At 35.1% G+C, this 13809-nt stretch overlaps 1 protein-coding gene and 1 long non-coding RNA gene across 4 annotated transcripts in view; both read left to right on the forward strand.

Moving 5' to 3' along the window:
• LOC122529169 (dopamine D2-like receptor) overlaps positions 1-13809 on the forward strand; it is a 162557-nt gene that overhangs the window by 17409 nt on the left and 131339 nt on the right. The window lies entirely within an intron of this gene.
• On the forward strand, positions 8908-12360 carry LOC122529178. Its single transcript, XR_006306760.1, has 3 exons — positions 8908-9154; positions 10450-10454; positions 12349-12360. It is a non-coding gene; the product is annotated as an uncharacterized LOC122529178 (long non-coding RNA).

Raw genomic sequence — 13809 nt, forward strand, 5'->3', positions numbered from 1 at the left:
AAAATGAATAGTGGAATAAGACTAGAATAAATAGTAGAATAAAATAGAATAAAAGAGTAGCATAAAATTTTTTCATTTACAGCTTTATTTTCAAGAAAATAGACTTTAAATGTGTTTTGTTAGAAGTTGTTTTGGTACACATGTGCTTCTACATTTCTTACTCATTTTTCATAGAATAATCTATTAAATATTATTTCTTTTCACGTTTAGAATTAACTAAATTCAAGCAAATCCGAGAAAAATTTTTCAAAATCGTTTTTCTCGAAGAGAAAGCGTCATAGGGAAAAATTTTTGTTTAAATGTAGACTCGCATCCTGGCTACAATTTCAAGACACTGTATATCGATTAAAAAGCTGTTTATTCTCCATGATTATATACCTCAGTCTTTAATCAACTGTGAGTTATTTTATGGTAGTTGTACGTGTGAGTATCGATTGGTGTATTATGTACGAATGAACGCAATCTCTGGAAACGTTAACTTCTTTCAAAAGCGTCGGGGAACGATATCGAACGTACAGCGTATGAACTGTATATTTTTTCGCAAGATCACAGAATAATTAACGCTACGGAGAGAAGAGATGACATAGGCAGAGAGAACAAGCCAGAAAATTACACATATTTACAACGCGTAACAACGAAACATTACCATAAAGGTACCCATGACAAAATATCTTCAGAGAATTATTTTACCAATTGTTTCACGCATGAAAGCATTGTTACGACTGTAGCGTTGATGTTCTTGTTAATTTTCAGCTCTGTGTTAAGGGGATATTCTGGTAATCCGGTTTAAAATAATCGACTTTTTGGAAATTTTTTTCTAAGGAAACCATGATACATTTTGGGATGTAGTTTTCGCACACAGATTCATACTTAAAAAGTATATTTAAAATTTTTTTTTTAACAAAATTAATGAAAGTTGTGGAAATTATACGTAGCCTTAGGTAAAGCATGTTTTTAAAAAACGAGTTTGAATGGCTAACATGATTCCGGTCCACCTGGTTATTTGAAACTAAAAAACCAGACTGCATCTTAATTAGTATAAATATGGCTATCGCATGAACCATGGAAACAGCGAAATTTCGAAAATTTAAAAAATGGCAGCATTTTGAAGTTAAAATATCGATTTTCCTTGTGCTTTTTGTCTTTTGGATGGTAAAAAAAAGTAGAAAAAAAACATCAAATTTTAAAATCGCATCGGTTCATGCGATGAAGGTACATCCGGTGAAAATCTCCAAATTTAAAGTCAATCGGTCAACTAAAACGTGAGATATCCCGTCAGCCAGTTTAAAAAATATGGATTTGAGAAAAACACATTTGAAGTTCTTGTACGAAAATATTCATACTTGGAATTGAGCAGTACAAAAAATAAAATATTATAAAATAATAATAAAATTATTATAAAATATAAAAATAATATATAATATATAGTAACATATAAAATATAAAAATAATAATAATATAAGTAATATTATAAAATATATATATATATATATAAGTAATATTAATAGTAATAAATAGTAATATTAAAAGTAATAATAATATAAGTAATATTATAAGTAATATTATAAAATGAAATATTTTTTGAGAGAAACACATTTGAAGTTTTTATTAGCCGTTGTAGAAAAATATTCATACTTGCGTTGCGAGCAGTACACCGTTTTCTTTAAACATTAATAACTTTGCTAATTTAGCGAATTCAAACCATTACATAGACATTTTCGAAAGCATATACTTTGAGAAAATGTAAAACAAAACAAAAATTGATTTACCGGATTACCAGAATATCCCTTTAAGCTACAGATGATTATGAAATGAAACGGGGTTATAATTAATTGCGGAAGGAATTACAAATCGACGTACAAAGACAGAAATGAGATGCCAGTCACAATTTTGCAATCATAATTGGCCTCATTAAAATTTAATGTATCGAAGTTCTCCGCAGAAAGGTAATTGTGGCGATAGATCGTGGAACGAATCGAACGTCTTAAGTATTTCTGTAAGTATTCCCGCGCAATTACAGTACGTCTATTCGTCAATCTCCCTACAAATTATCCTGGCCTCAATTAACGATGCGCCTGGAGAGCAAGTAATTTCCCAGAAAATTTCCTCGTCATATTTAGAATCGCATTTGCCTGTTCCAATTGGTGGAGAACAGGGAGAGGGGAGAGGTGTGTTTTTATGCAAAAACGACGTTCCGTTAATGGCGCGATCGTATTTCTACGACTGGTTTAATCGAAGGCTTTCAAGCACGCGCTGCAAACTGTTACGTCTTTCGATTGATCAATCCTTATTCATTTACTTATTGTTATCGTATTTCAACGGAATTCGTCGTCGATCGACGAGAAGAGCAATTTTGACCCGCGTTTGCGTAGTATCAATTTTCACCCTGACGATTTTCTGATTAGTATCGACTTTTAAAGTGGGAAATGTTGAAATTGAAACGGGCCATGCCGCGGAGCTTCTTCTCGTCCAAGAAACGAGAGAGTTCTAATGTTCACCGATGTCGTTAGCCGTAATTTAAAACACGACGGCCGTTCTTCCAGCTTCCAACTATATTTAAAGTTGAAGGATGGTTACGTTTTGGTGTAAACTTAATCCGTTTCGACCAACGTCTCAATTTCTCCGATGTTACTGCGCTAAGCGGACAAACGAGGAAATCGCTGCGTCATAATGTTTGGCAAACTAAATGTTCCGGTGTAAAATCGATCGGAGGGACATTTGCTCGTGGAATTCGCTGCGAATTGGATTTCTTGATTAACCGTAAATTATTTGGATCATGTTTGAACGAGAGCTGGCTAGTTTCGAACGCGCTAGTTTCCTTTGAAATCGACTACAATCTTTCAAACAAAAAGATAGCATTTGTGCTCTATCATTAAATTCTCATGGATTCAATCAGACTCCTCCAAATTTTGCGAATGAATATGTACATACGTGATCAGTACGTTGTTACAATGTAATATTTATGAGGAAGATACAAGTTTTATCCTTTGTTTTTTACGTTTATTAATGAAATATATCAAACTGACTCGGCGAGATGATAGCATACTTATAAAATTATAATGTTTATTGTTTATTAAATCGAACGAAAGATATAGTACATTGCATTGTTTAATAATGTGTAACGATAATATTTTTTTATCAGAAAATATCTCGGTTTCGAAGCGGCTGGCTTGCTACTTCGATTTAAACTGTAAATTGAAAAACTGTTGGAGTAAATTGGTAGTTGCGGTCTATGAAGAAAATAGACAATTTGAAAATATTTAAATTGAAAAAGTGTCTTAAAGAACGATGGAATGTATTCGTGAAAAGTTCAATTGAATTTAATAAACAATAAACATTATAATATTGAAAGCGTGCTATCATTTTGACCTAACTTAATATATTTGTTTAATAAATATGAAACATACAGGCTTTATTTTTCTTATAAATATTATATTACTGCAGAATATAGTTCATAAAATTTGGAAAAATCTGACTCGATGTATGAGAATCTAACGATAGTACACGTATGTTATCTTCTTGTCCAAGACTGTACTATTGTCTACACTCTATCGCAGGCGTTCCACTTCAACAGTTGCTTAGGAGACAACAGCAAACTGAGAGAAATGCAAATCGGAATCTATTTACACAGAAATATCACATATGTAGATATTACGTGAACGTTATCGGATTCAAATTATTATTTTTGATATATAAAAGATTTCCAAACTGATAAGCAATGTTGCAAAAAAATGGCAAGTCATTTAATCCTTAAATATATAGAAATTTAGAGTTAAAGTCGCATTTAAAAATTAGAATAAATTTAGAAAGATGAAAGTGTCTAATACTACTGATATATGTACGTGTATGTGTTTTAATTCTTCAATAAAAGATTGCAATGTTAGGTTATTTAATTATTTGGTAATTATGTATGTACAGAAAGGTACATCTGACCAATTTTAATGAGAAATGTGAAATATATATTATATATCTTGAAATATATTGTTGCATGCACGGTTGAGTAATATATATACATACAATTTTTCCCATTTAATAATAACTTATTTGATATTAAATGAAACTTTGCCTCCATCCTGATTCTGAATTCTTCATCCATATATATATATATATATATATATACATACAATTTTTCCCATTTAATAGTAACTTATTTGATATTAAATGAAACTCTGCCTCCATCTTAATCCTGAATTCTTTACCCAAACCTAATCTAAATATTGAAAATATCGTGTATAGTATATATATTTATTTATAATATTACACGATATTTTCAACATTTATTTATATTTATAATATTAAATATACACGATATTTTCAACATTTAGATTAGGTTTGGGTGAAGAATTCAGGATGGAGAGTTTCATTTAATATCAAATAAGTTATTATTAAAATGGGAAAAATTGTATTTTGGCATCATTGCAATTGTTTTGTTCATCTTTATTGGACGGACAGTAATATTGCGTGTATTATGAAATAACAGCGTAGGAAGAGGAGAAGCTACACTCCTATTCCGAATTTCCAAACTAAAAATTCCTAATCTTCTCAAACCAAATTCCTAGAAATTTGTCATAAACGTTGAAAATATTGCACACAATATATTTTTTCAGATATCTTATCCTCGATGACATATTTCAAGTTTATTAAAATCGTGTTCTTATGCAAATGATTGCCAATCACTTATTCTTTTGTACATTTTTGTTTCTTTTTTATAACATCTTATATCAACTTGTGTCAGAAAGAAACATTAACGAAATGTTTCGAACATTTTTCCTGATCTTTGCAGAGATCGATGCGCCCTGTTTCCTTGTTTCCCTGTTCTGCCAGTACGTTCATAGCAAAAAATTTTTAAATATAACGCATGCAAATTAATTACGCCAATTACCTGGAATGTTTGCAACTAATTGTCGTAATAAGGTCAGCATTCCGGTAAACATTGCTGACGTGCCTTTTTGCGCAATGGAAATGCCGTGAGAGTGGAGACTCACATGTTGACTAGTTGTACGAGAAGAGAGGTTTAGCGTGAAACGACCGAGAACGTAATAGGGTGGCACCAGTAATCAAAGCTGCTAGCAGGAATCTATTACCGACGTTATAGGTCTCTTGGCAAATGCGAGATTGTTTGGTCATGATTACAAGCACACCTGCTAGCTGTTGTAATTTCGGCGTTATAACTGTGAATCGTTATGATCAACTAGTTTAAACGGGGCACGGTAATGCAGTCTTTGTACTTATGTGTATCAAGGTTGGCAAAATTGCAGTTAAATGGAATTATGGTGAACGTTAACCGAGCAAAGTTTACTTAACCCCGGAACGATATAAACATATGCAACGAAGTTACTCGACTTGTAGAGTACTTTCGGTCTGGTAGAATATTTTCTCAACATTTCTTTTTTTCTTTTTTTTCTTTTTTTGCAGCTTTTGAAAGAATGTTTTTAGACGAACTTGTCTGTACGTAATCAGAATGCAGCTTGTTAATGAGAGGTGCCCAACTAGGCGAAAGAAATGTTTTGCGGTCGTCTTATTTCCCTCTGTAAAAGTTTCTTCTGTTTCATCAGTTAGAAACTTCACGCGATGGGCCTTTGCCCATGAAAATAAACAGTTTGTCTAAACTTTCCTGATGTAAGTAATACCAAGATTTATTTAATGCTAATTACAAGATTCATTCTATCGTATATAATTTACGGCATGGATTTATCCAACGTGGCGAATGATGAATTTGTGTTTGTTCCTTCTGTTGGAGGAAAAAGGCGGTGTAACATGGGTTACAACAAAATGAACTATGATCGTGCAAGAATTCATTAATTTTTAGATTATTTCTCCTACTTCTTCTCTTCGTCGTTTTTTTCCGTAAAAAAAAAATATATTTGTCACGGAAAGAGTCAAAGGAAAGCGCACGAACGTTCCGTAAGATGACAAAACTGAAAAGAAAAAGTATTTCTCTGAACGAAAAACCGTATCGCACGTGTAAATCGTTGCGCGGACATTTTTATTTCGCGCTTGGCACTCGTTCCCTTTGATTAACCACTTGCGCTGGCAACTGATTGCGGACCATAACGAGCGACCAAACCGTATGCAATAATTCGTCGCTTTCTTCTTGAACTCGTCGGTGTGACATCACTGGATAGAAATTACTGAGAAGTAATAAATTTATTATTTGCTTCGCCTATTATATTTTTTATTAAATACACTTAAAACTGAGGAGATATTACAATTTTGGAACAAAAAAATTCCAGAGCAAGCGGTTGAACTTGGGCGCGACACAGCGCTTCTTAACTTACATGGACTCTGGTTGACACGTTGCTTTTAAATTACACTTTTTAAATATTACACTTCTGTTTCGGTTCTTCTGCAGTCTGATATTTACTCGATAGCTCGGCAAATGCTCGAGACAAAGAATTTGGAAGTGTCGTAGCAACGCTTGGCAGCTCAATTTACAGCACGCGGCAATTTCTACTTTTCGCGAAACTTGTCTTTTGTCACTGGATGACATGTCTGATTTCTTGTCACGGCAACTTTCTCGAAACAGCACGATGAGCGCGTATCGTTGAAACTTGTATCAGGAGGCGAGCATGTGTCGGTTATTGATTTTTCGAAACTACGATTCTGCACTTGTTTACCGTGTGACGGAAGTTTCGAGTCGTAGATAGTTCTGGATCGTAGATGAGAATCGAGAGGATATCTTCCCAGGTTCGAGAATTGTGAATCGGAGCCGACGCATGTCGTTAAGTGGAGATGAAGTATCGGGTGGAAGGTTTTGCACTACGTTTTGGCCGCTGTCCAAGTCAAAGGCAACGATAACGATGTCCTCTGACCATTCGGTCGTAGCATTGCGGAACTGGGTCAAAGTGGACTCTGAAATATTATTGTCAAAGCACTCTCTGCCCGTTCGTTGCTACTAAGATAACTTTTTAATTGTGACTGTCGTCTCTACGTGGTCGATTTCGAAGTCGATCGCGTAAACGCGTAGAAAAAAAAAAAATCGATCACTCGTTCGATCAGAGATCGCGACTTTATCAAACGCTATTCTCGGCCAATATAAACTAGTGTAGTTTCAAGTGGGTTGTCTCGTGAAAAATGAGCGAGGAATTCCATAATTAACACGTCAAGTTCGCAGCGGGAATGTAGAGAGATGCGGCTATCACTGTCTACGATGAAGAAAGTACGCGGCCGTTAATCTATGCCACTGGTAGCAAGAAAAATGGTTAAAATACGATTTCCACTTTTCTTCGTACTGCATGCTTCGAAATATATTCTCATCTAGCGCCGTTCGACGAAGGTTTGAAATAGAAAATGGTGTTGCCCTACTTACCTGCACCACCGCTATTGCTCGACTGTTTCTCCGTTTTGATTTCTCGACGCGCGATGTTCCAAAAAAAAAAAAAAAAAAAGAAAGAAAGAAAAAAAGAAAGAAAATCGTTGTTGCAGCACGTGTGCTTGGAATTCGCGCGTTCCACTGCAATTTAATCGGACACCTTCCCTCGAGCCAGGGAGACAGCTGAATTTCATCTGATAATTCGAGTTTGTAGCAACTAATACTTCTCCGTTCCTGTCCGATAAACCACTACGCTGGAAAATAGAAAATGAACGACCGAAACTCGATATTGGTATAAGCACGCCGCGCAAGCATTGCTCCGTATTTGCTCTTCGCTTATACGTATGTGTACAACGCGCCAACAGATTTATGCCAGAATTCTATTCGCTTCCGAGCCTATCGATGATATTGCATTTTTTATTGGCTTTTCGAGAAATTTGGTATTTTATAAAACGAATAATCTAGTAGGATATGGAATATAGAATATCTATTTAATAAACGTACGGAATATTTCTGTAGGAATTTGATACGATAACGATTTTTCTTTTCCTTTCTTTTTTCTTTTTCTTTTATTTTTTTTTTTTTTTTTTCATTCCTTCACTTCAAGTATCGGCGAATGCCCACGACGCATCACGACGGTCTCATTTTCCGGGATTTATGAGCGAGTTTAATAATTTATGACCGTAATCGCAATGCTCGCTGTGATGCAGATTTCTCGCTTTCAGGAGCGTGGCTATCTAAATGTACATTCATCTTTTTTGGTGGCAAGCTAGTACAGCATTAACTAAAATCCACCGACTGGAAGAGGATTCGATGATGAGGTCGAAACAAACTTCGAAATGTGACAGACGGAAAACCACGGGCGACGCTCGTTTGTTCGAAAGTACAGCCAGGCAAATACAGTCGATTAAAACGGTGTTCGCGATGAGGGGAATGGTTTATTCTGTATCGAATTTCACGATCGTTATAATTCATTGGTAGGAAATAACGAAAAGAATTTCGTTCGGAGGAAATACGAGAAAGAGAGAAAGAGAGAGAGAGAGAGAGAAAAGTATTTTAATCCCGTATCGACCACGCTCCAATGCACTTTATCGAAAGTTTTTTGATAAAACCTAGCTAAAAGATGGAAGCATATTTCACAGAATGACTGGGAATCAATATTGAATGTTTGTAATCCTGGTGAGAATAAGCCGGTGGGACGGAAGAATGAAATATGAAAGATAGCTTTGCGTATCACGGATGACACGATATCCTTCGCGTTCTGATATCACGCATAAATCAACAAAATTCATAACTATCGTACACCTGTTTGCTACGATATATATTCGCGATCGTCTTTCTCGATGACAACGCGGTGCACGCATTTCTGATGAGACGAGGTAAATTGATTCGATCTAGAGAATGCTGTAAGACCGAATCCGCACGAAAATATTTGCTATGAAAGCATCCCATACGCGGTATGGTCTCGTATGATTCATCAAACAACGGGATAAAATGTTTATTCTATTCCACTCTACAGGGTATCCATAAAGTCTCTTTACAATTTCAAAAATTTATTACGAAGGCAAATGAAAAGACACATAAGTGGATATTATTACAAAATGAGACGTATATATTTAAGTTTTTTTCTGTCTCATTTAATACACCTCTATATGGGCACCGTTAGTTGCACGAAACACACCAAGACGGTACTCGATTTCTTAGACGATCGATGTTTTCCTCAGATATTCTTGGTCGTCCACTTCTCCCTTTATCAAACATTGTCCCTGTCTCCATAAATTTCTTGTGCCATGCACGAATTGATGGACGCGACGGTGGATCTCTTTCATACTTAGTTCTGAAGTTTCACTGAGTCTGCAGATCCAATTTGATTTCAATAAACCATGATACACATTGTGCCTGCAGGAGTAGCCACTTTGTAAGGAGTTCATTTAACAGCATCTTATTCATCAACAGTATTTGAAATGCAATGTGATGAAAACTTTGATAATCACTAGATACATGAAACAAATCTGAGGAAAATATCTCACCAATTGCCTTTGTAATAAATTTTTGAAATTGTAAAGAGACTTTATGGACACTCACAGGAACAAAGATACGAGACATCGCTAATCTAAAGCTGAGGATCACTGATGTCATTGCCACCATTGACAATGGTTCGCTACCAAGCGAACATGGCAAGAAATCGAGTACCGTTTTGGTGTACTTCGTGCAACTGATGAGTCAGAGAAAACTTAAATATATACGTTTCATTTTGTAATAATTTCCACTTGTCTGTCTTTTCATTTGCCTTTGTAATAAATTTCCAAAATTGTAAAGAGACTTTATGGACACCCACAAGAACAAAGATACATCGCTAATCTAAAGCTGAGAATCACTGATGTCATTGCCACCATTGACAAGGGTTCGCTATAGCGAACATGGCAAGAAATCGAGTACCGTTTTGGTGTACTTCGTGCAACTGATGAGTCAGAGAGAACTTAAATATATACGTTTCATTTTGTAATAATTTCCACTTGTCTGTCATTTCATTTGCCTTTGTAATAAATTTCCAAAATTGTAAAGAGACTTTACGGACACCCTGCATTTCTATTGTGTTTCATTCGCGCAGCAAAAGAATCGAATCTTCCGTGGCACGTGCGAAAATGCTCGAATGTTACATTAGAAATTCCTTTGGTAATTCTTTTCCCAAAGCGTGAACCCACGTGTCGTGTATTGCGATCTTTTGAATAGCCTCTGCCCTCTGCGATGTGCGAACATTTCAACCGCAACATTCGCCAACTGTATTTCGCTCGCGTGCTGACAATAAAGACGATTAGATTTGTACGGCTGTCGTTCGCGATGAAATCTGGCAACCATTGGAAAGACATTAGCGTGATTAAAAGGAAAGAACGGTTGACAATAAATGATTACGTGCGTGCGTGGGAATCGAAGGTGTACACGTCGACTGGCAGACGTGTGTACGTCGGAGGTCAGAATGAAATTGCAAGGTTATTTCTGGCACACATATGCCAGTCACGTTTCGAAACGTTTTAGAGGAAATCGCTTATATTTCATAAATCTCCGGTCGGTAGGTGGTGCTTGGTTCGCAGGCTTAGCCACACGAGGGTTCTAGCGGAAAAGTTGAAGATCTCAAGGGATCGTGAAATTCGAGTGACTTTCACTCGGCGGTTCGTTACACATTATGAAAAGCCAACTCTACGATGTTTTGCCTGGAGAAAAATTTACGTGGCGTCGGACGGAGAATCGAGAAGAACACTCGAAACTATTTGCACATAAATCGACAACATTCGAAGGAAATACGTACGGAAATAAGTGTAAAAGAAATCGTACACTTTGGCAATTTCTCCTCTTTCCCTTGCTTTCTCCGCGCGGCGAGTTCGTACAAAATCCTGGTCGAAACAACTAGTTCAAGAATTAGGAGAAATCGTTAATCAATCTATCATTTTAGCAGCTAGTTCAGCTCTAGCTTTATCGATCACTGCGATTAGAAGCAGTTAATTATCATTGAAAAATACACAGGCTACAAACGTTCAGCGTGTCCCGTATTGTATTTTCGCGAAAACGTCGAAAACAACGCGTAATGACTATCGCGTGTGTTCATCTTCTCTGCCTGATTTTTTTTTCTGCTTTTTCACTCTGCCCTCCTTTGACGTGAATTTACTTATTCAACGGGAGCGGATATGTATATATATATATATATATATATACAGTGTATCTGTTCGTCGACCGACTCGTTCACCTGTTGATGGACGGTTCCGCCTACGGGATCAAAAGGATTTCGTGAGGTTGCCAGAAGGGATGTTCGGGAGCTTTCATCAGGTATCTGCCGAAAGCGAAGCTAGCCAGCGTTTCCAAAGGGTGTCTTTCTTATGCAAGAATTTCAGATGCTCGAGGAATTTCGTTAGTCCTCGGAGAATGCAGCTGCTTTTGCGTCAACGAGTCGGCGGACGCAACACGGGCGAACGGACAGAGGAGTTTCTATTCCACGAAATACAATACATTAGCCAGGGGAAGTCCCTTGGCGTTTCAAAGTCGCACAGTTCGAACCGTATTTCGTTCCGAATCGCCTCCGTTGTTTTCTGCCTTCGCTACGTTAATTTCAGTCGCCGCGAGAGTCGTGTACTTCGAGACAACGGTCTTCCGTTTCAAAGCCCTTTTCACGTTTGACAAATAATCGAGCGCAATATCGGCTGTTCCAGCCGGGAACGAGAGTGAAGTCGGGGAAGAATGAGAATTACAATGGGATTCCACAGTTTTTATTCGTAAACCCCCCCTATAAAACGATCTACGCGTGAACGTCAAGAAAAACATTCATTCGAGAAAGTTTCATTCAAAGGTACAGTGGCAAATTAATCAACAGCGGTTCTGTGCAAGGTTTGGCTTGATGTCGATGGTCTTTCTCTCGCTCTCTCTTCCTCTTACGGACGAACGAACTTTTTGATAAAACGAGCTGTTTGCCGAGTTGACGCCAAGAGCAGGCAGGACATCACGCGATTCTTGTTTCTCCTCTCGATTTGCTTCTGTTGGAAGTTTTCTTCCCGTTAACTTTCCGTTTAATTTTCCCGAGGAGCAGCCTGACTCGTATGGACGTTTCAGGTTGGCGTGAGCAACGTTAATTAATAGTTTGGACGAAATCTGTTTCCTTCAGCTGGCAAGTATCGATTGCATCTCGTGCATCGAGTGTCATGCACCACGTGAACATGTTTCGTATCGGAAATGAGATTCGTAAGGGCGATAGATGCAATCAAACGAAACTTGATACGCGGCGTTAAACCTAACCTGCCAATTCCTGAAAACATTCTCGCGTGAATTCTACGCATTTTCCCATATTCCCGGTCGGTCACTTTCACGATCGTCGGTTGCCAGGCTACAAATTAAATTTCACTCCAGCTACGTTTGCCACAGTTTCGATTGAAACGCGTACTGTTCTATCTGTTTAGTTGCATCTTGCGTCGAGAATATACTCTCCGATGTTTGCAAACTCGTGAACTTGATCAACTTTGAGTGACACTCGTTTCCTTTCGACTTCGAAGGGAAGAGCAAACTGTAGTCCTGCGGAATATGCAGTCGAATTTTTCAATTTTATTTTTTAAAACTGAATATTAATAAATACAAATGACATATAATTTTTTACATCCGTTACGATGTAACGTGTTTTCTGAGGGCAAAAGGTTCAGAATATTTTGTTGTTCAATTTCATTTAACATTATTATATAGAATGTCTCCCAGAATAGACTTTGAATGATTATAAAATTCTCCATTATATTATATTATATTATATTATTATTTTATATTTTAATTATAATATATTATATTATAATATATTAATATTTTATATTATAAATTTGTATACTGTATACATTGGATGATTACAAAATTCTCCATTATATCATATTATATTATTATATAATATTTTATATTATAAATTTGTATACTGTATACTTTGGATGGTTATAAAATTCTCTATTATATTATATTATATTATTATTTTATATTATAATATATTATATATAATTATATATTATATTATAATATATCAATATTTTATATTATAAATTTGTATACTGTATACACTGGATGATATAAAATTCTCCATTATATCATATTATATTATTATATAATATTTTATATTATAAATTTCTATACTGTATACTTTGGATGATTATAAAATTCTCTGTTATATTATATTATATTATTATTTTATATTTTATAATTATAATATATTATATATAATTATATACTATATTATAATGTATTAATATTTTATATTATAAATATATATATACTGTATACTTTGAATAATTATAAAATTCTCCATTAAATTATATTATATTATTATATAATATTTTGTAATATAAATTTGTATACTGTATACTTTGGATGATTATAAAATTGTCCATTAAATTATATTATATTATTATATAATATTTTATATTATAAATTTGTATACTGTATACTTTGGATGATTATAAAATTCTCTATTATATCATATCATATTATTATATAATATTTTATATTATAAATTTCTATACTATATACTTTGGATGGTTATAAAAGTCTCTATTATATCATATTATATTATTATTAAATATTATATTATTTATAATATTTTATACAAATAGATTATATTATAAATTTGTATAATGTATAAATTTTTATATTATAAAATTTATACACAGACTTTGAACGATAATTTTATCTCTACTTTTTTCTTCTCCGGCGAATTCTGTAGCAACATAAATTGTGTATACATTTTTCTTTTTTAGGACACTGTATGTTCCACGACGTTTCCACGTAGCCTTATTCTTGAACCATGTCGAAAGTCCGTGACCCATTGATTCTGGATTAATGTCACCTGCTCTAGAATTATTTAAATATTCTCCTCTCGTCTCGGATTTTCCGCCGGTCATGGGCAACGATTTTTACTATAGTATCTCCCGCATAGAGGCAGCAACAATAGCGCCGGCTCATGAGAACCGAGTCAATAGTTTATA

This window comes from Frieseomelitta varia, unplaced genomic scaffold, assembly GCF_011392965.1.
Source record: "Frieseomelitta varia isolate USP_RPSP 00005682 unplaced genomic scaffold, Fvar_1.2 scaffold_279, whole genome shotgun sequence".
NCBI lineage: Eukaryota > Metazoa > Arthropoda > Insecta > Hymenoptera > Apidae > Frieseomelitta > Frieseomelitta varia.